This window comes from Ixodes scapularis, unplaced genomic scaffold, assembly GCF_016920785.2.
Source record: "Ixodes scapularis isolate PalLabHiFi unplaced genomic scaffold, ASM1692078v2 PGA_scaffold12__126_contigs__length_90152505, whole genome shotgun sequence".
Lineage (NCBI taxonomy): Eukaryota > Metazoa > Arthropoda > Arachnida > Ixodida > Ixodidae > Ixodes > Ixodes scapularis.
This window is the reverse complement of record NW_024609838.1, coordinates 63377307-63383314: the sequence shown is the minus strand read 5'-3', so window position 1 is coordinate 63383314 and position 6008 is coordinate 63377307.

Sequence of the window (6008 nt, the reverse complement as noted above, 5' to 3'; positions counted from 1 at the left end):
GATTCTTCAGAGAAGCCTAGAGGCAGTGGCGTAGCTAGACCATCTGGCACCCGGGGCCCTTAGGTCTTTTGTCACCCCCCCCCCCCCCCCCCCCTGCTCCCCGAGACCGCTAAGCTAAAAGCCATAAGCTAGAATGCGCTCATTAAAAGCGTTAGTCAGCGCATTCTAGCTTTAACTTCGCTCGGACATTATACTCCGTTTTATACTTAGTGTGCTACGCTGTCTAGGCTGCAGGCGCGAGACCATGGCTTCGTTAAGCGTTTCATTTGCACGCGCTCTCGTGCAAATGAAACGCTTTATGGGTATTATAAGTCACATTCAACTAATTTATGGACACGACAGTCATATTTCAATTTTCATTCCAGTACCCCTTTAAAGACATGCGGGTAGCACTTGGCAGTAAAATATTTGAAGCAGTGTCAAAGCGCTATCGGCACCTCGTCGGCTCCCTGATACCCCGCGACCCCCAGACATCGTCCTGCGATGTCTGGGGGTCGGTTTGCACACCTCTGGTTTAGAGAACGTGAAGGCTCATTTTAGAGAAATGCGGTTTGTACGCGGCGGCAAGCTACGCTTCCAAACAGACCTTGTGGTCACCCTCGGTATCGCTCCGGGAAAATATGATATAATATCAAGCTCGAGCGTGCACCGCCAAGGGTTCACCGCTAACGATTCGGCAAGCAACAGCATGCCGGCGGCCGCCATTTTATCTAAACAGAGTTTTGAGGCAATTCGGTAAGATGTCGCTAAAACGAGCCTCTAAACCGCACGCCTTAAAATGGAAAGTAATGCAATCAAACAATCGTTGGCCTACGGTATACTGCGGCTCTGAAGCCAGTCCGTCCACGCAGATTTCCGGAAGCTCAGCGGTCTCCACTCCAGTCATGGCACGCTGTGGCAACAGGGAAACGCCGTCGCCGTCACAACATTACGAATTCACTTGCCAGAACACAACATTGTGACCGCATCCCGACGGCGAGCGACGCGCTTCTAGATCTTACGGCGAGGTCAGAGAGCGAGGGAGCTTGCTGAGCAGAAGCCTTTCGCCAGCACCTCCTCTCGACACTTCCCCCTCGGGGTGAGGGAGACGACACGTTGAGAGTTTACCCAACACGTTTACCCCCTCCCCGCGACCCCCTTCATGTAAGACCTTCGTGCGATTTCTTTCTCCTTCGTCTGGCGCCTTCTCTTGCTGTCTCGGCGCAGTCCGGCCGTGGTCGGCGCAAGCCAGCGTCGTGTTGCGCCGGGTTTGGCGTAGACTAGGTGGCGTTGGCTCGGCGTGCCCGGGCACAGCTCTTTCTCGAGTTTCTCGAGTGCTCCCGCACTTTCCGCGCTTGTTTTTTCCGCCGGTGCGCGATGACTTTGCGCGAGCCAAGCCAAGACACGTTCGTGATGGAAGAGTGGTGAGCTCATGCGTCTACACATTCTTTGCCACTTACGAACCAGCCAAGCCGGGGGGGATTGCCGCCATAAGTGGCACCCCCCCCCCCTCGTGACTGAGACTCCTGGTACCCGGGGCCCACGGCCCCCCGCCCGCCCCCCCCCCGTTACTACGCCACTGGGTAGAGGAATCGGCCGTCCTCACAGGTTCTTCAAACACAACCAATTTTAGTCGCTCACACGCTGATGGCAGTTCCCTTCCATACATCACCCAAGCTGGAATTTTGCACGTTGCAACGTGAATGGAGGTATGTTGTTTGAATAAAAACTGCCAGCGCACCACCTTAGTTCTTCCTCCCCTCTCTTGGCGAGAGAGATTTTTTAGCTCTTGTACCATGCGCTCTGCCTGACCAGTGGTGGCAGGATGGTACGGTGCACCTGGCAGCGTTAAGGTGTCATTGTTTCGGTAAAATGTTTTAATTCGCTCGGACACCAGCGCTGCGCCCTTTGTCCGACACAACTTTTCTTGGCAGGCCGAATTTCGCCAAAATGACCCATAATTCTCTAATGACTTTGGTCGAGGTCACGTTGCCGACCACACGCACCTCTAGCAATTTGGTAAAAGCGTCCACAACAACTAGGAAGACCTGACCATTGACCGAAACCTACAAAGTTTATATGAAGGGTGTCACATGGTTCTAATGTCCTATATTCCACACGGGGATAGGTTCTTTCGGATATTGCAATCGGTGCCTTTGACAGGTGTTACATTCTGAAACTGCTATCTCAATATTCCCGTCTGTTCCGGGCCACCAAAACATAGTTCCGAGCGCACCTTTTCATTTCCCCAATCCCGCGATGTACAGAGTGTATCAGAGCCATCGCGTCTTTACTCAGTTTTGTAGGAATCACGATTCGTGCTACCCAACTTACACACCGTCGACAGCTCTGCCACTTTGCTGCGCGGTTAGTACCCCGGTGTTTGTAACAGGCCAAGGGTGTCCTCTAGGATGGCTCGGAATCCGTTCGCAGAGACGCCGTCGCGTGCTGTGTCTATCGCCATTTGTGCGGCGGACAATGGTGAACGGGACAAAGCCTCAAATATCAGGATATCTCTCTCCTGGAACCACCGGTTCATCATCTGTGCTTGAGAGCGGAAGCCGACCAAGCCCGTCCACAATCTGATAGTGTTTCTCTGGCCGGTACCTTAACTCGATGTTATGAGCTGCTTTATTGAACACCGGGTAATCATCGGCGACAGGTCTTGTGGAACGGGCTTCTCAGCTCCGAGGATGCCTAGCAGAGGCTGGTGGTTTGTATAGATGATCACACGCCGTCCTGTGACGTACTGATGGAAATGGATGACCCCAAACACGATGGCCAGGCCCTCTCGGTCCAGCTGAGAATAGTTTCGCTCAGAGCTTCTTAGCGCCCTAGTCGCGAAGGCAATCGGAGCCTCTCGGCCATCTGAGTCCAAATGTGCCAGCAAGGCACAGTTGACAAGGCATCGACCCGAAATACTTTACACAGAGTACTTAACTTTTTGTATTCTAGTTCATCTTAATGTGCGGCGTAATCATTTAGTTTTTAGCTACAGGGTGTTCCCAAGTGCTATTCGGGCAAAAAAAATCGTGTAAATAAATAAAATAAAAAGATCTGAGTGCCATGACACTTTTCCACAAACACGTTTCTAAGTGGTGCATTTATTATAGACTAAAATTTGAGCAGTGCGGGTTTCAGGAAAAATTGTGAAGCCTAAAACACCTCGTTATTTCTTATGCACAGGGAGGGAAACGGTAAAAACAGTTTGATTGATGCTGCCACTCACAGATGGCACCACCTAATCCAAAAACGTGAAGGCTTTGAGATGAACACCAGAGAGAGAGAGAGAGAGAGAGAGATGAAACTTTATTAGGCCCAAAGAATATGAGCAGGGGGCCTCAGTCCAGGCCCCCTCTGGTGGCGTACTCCAGAGAGGACTGGATGTACGCAGCCAGGTAAATTTGGTCCGATAATGTGGTGGCCGTAGTCAGCCACTCGGGGTTGGGGGGAGGGACAGGGAGGTGGGGTTAGGGAGGGGTGGGGGATGGTAGAGTTCCTGTATATAGCTACCTATGGTAGGTAGCTCCGCGTGTCGGTCTATAGACCGACACACTGTGTACAAACAAGTCCGCGTTTGCCCACACCAGGTGTGGGCACTGCGCATGCGCAGAAACCGAATTCACGTGAAGTGAAGCGTCTGCGCATGCGCAGTGCCGTCTACAGCGCCACCGCAGCTGCGTGACGTCAGGGCCGCGTGTTGGTCTATAGGATGATAAATACAACACCTAAACAACCTTTGAAAAATGCTTGAATGCCGTTCCTTTCTTTAGTTTATCGATAAAAAATATTTATACGCACCAAGGGTGCTCATAAACACCCTGATAATAATTTCATTTTCGCTTAATATTTTGCGGATTAAACGTTTTCGTGTTTGTTTGTTTTTTCGGTGATATATGCAATATTTTTTTAAGCAACCCAAAACCGGGACTTTGTTTTGGTTGTCTTTTTGTCAGCACTAGTAGTTGAACTCTCCACAGCATAACATTAAACGATCCCGAAAGTAGCTGACTATACTATACAGCAAAATACTGACTTTCCTCGATTAATACCAAAATCTGAAAAAATGCAGTAGATATTTATCGGCTAAAACTGAAAATTTGAAACCCTTGTGATGCACCCCTTTTAAAATTATGCCCTCTGTTGGAAGCCGCGTGAAGTGCATATAAAATGGGCGGATACGTAACAAAATGCACACATATTGAAACCGCAACATCACAGCACACGTACCGCGTTTGATTAGATTAGAAGACAACGCACACAAACAGAGTAATGTACATCGTGGCGCTGCCCTTGCAGCGCTGTCTGATTGCCTCACCTCGTTTCCTGCTAGCGTTGGCTACGCTTCGACGTGGGGTGAAAGGAAATATACAAATGGGGATAATCGTCATGGATGAAGGCGAAGAGACGATGAATAATGCTCTGAAATAAACGTTTCAGGGGGATTCACCCGCTCGGTCACTATATGGGTAAATTTCGAGACACAAACCTGAGTTTGCGAAATGTAGCAGGGCATTGAATATTTTTGTGGTTCACCATCACGATATGATGAAGGTCGTACGACCCTTGAATTTTTCTCTGTAGCGCTAAAGATTTTTAATAAAATCCAGAAAAATTACCAATTTGACTACCATGTATCTTAAATGTAAGACCTTGACGGGAAGCTTAAACGTCCCGGTATTTCCTTATTTGTGTAAATAAATTTGACAGGGCATTTTTCGCTAGATTTATTTTCAATGGGCTTAACGAGATAGTGGCACCAGCACCAAATACACCAAGAAAGAGCGTTTGTTGTTGTAGCTTTTTTCACGAACTTGCAGGGACGGCGACTAGCGGCATGAGTCGTATGCTTGACACCGCCGAGATCAGTTTCGCCGTTTTGTCGGAAAATGCTATGTGTCATATTTCTGTCTGCTGCACCACACAAAAAAGATAGGATCAATGAGAGGCAGCGCATGTATGTAGTGATGCCATGACAACGTGCGGTGTCTCGCTGCCACGACCTATGCAGCCAATCGGTGAAGACGTGTCACGTAACCCCGCTCTCTGCGAGTCCCTAGGTCACACCGAAGAGTCACACGTCCGCAGTAACTTTTTTTGCAAGGGGCATCTACTATTATCAGATACGCCTGCTCACAGCGATAGGCGGCAGGCACGCAGAAGAGCGCTTGATCGCGGGACGCGGACGAGCACGACACTTCAGGTTGGTTCGGAGGCGTGAGAGAAACTTGAGTTGCAGGATGATTCAATCTTTGACGTCAATGCATTGAAATTCGGCTTTGGGAAATTTTTTTTTTACTGAGTTCCCAAGTTTTGGGTTTTGAAAGTAATTTCAGGCATCGTTTTCAATCGTTTCGGATAATAAACAACCTTTCCACTCTGGTGAAGAATGAAGTCCAGCGGAGCTGTACGCTCGTCCCGTTTGTTTCTTCGTCCTCGTCTGTTTTGCGCGCTGTTTCTTACGATGAATTCTTACCATCTCCCAACTATCCACTCTTCTATGATTACTGGAAAGGTTGCCACCACCTATGAACGACGATGGCAACCACACTGGTTTTCTGGTTACCGCCTTCACTCATAGATGGCGGTAGCTGTCCAGAGTTTCGTGTAGTTTTGCGTCGACATTTGTTTGGTACCAGACACGAAACTGGGGAAACTACCCCTCAACAGCTCCGCTGTAAAAAAAAAAAAAAAGTATGATTTTTACCTGTCAGTGTGTAAGGGCGTGAGATCAGATGCCCCAGTGGCCGTCCGTCTCCCTGTCCCGGAAGCGCGACCGAGTGCCCCCGAGCCAGTGCCGCAAGGCGCAGGAGAAACGGGCGAGGAGACGGAGAGGAAACCTGATCAACAGCAAGTGCGCAGTCAACATGACGCAAGTCCACCGTCTGACCCCAACGACGACAGCGGAAGATGGGACCGCACGGCTCACGTGCCGAACGTCGATGTTGAGATGAGCCAGGTCGTCAAGCGAATGCGGGGCTCAACGTCATCCCCGGAAGACACCGAAGCAGAAGGGAACAGCACGTCAT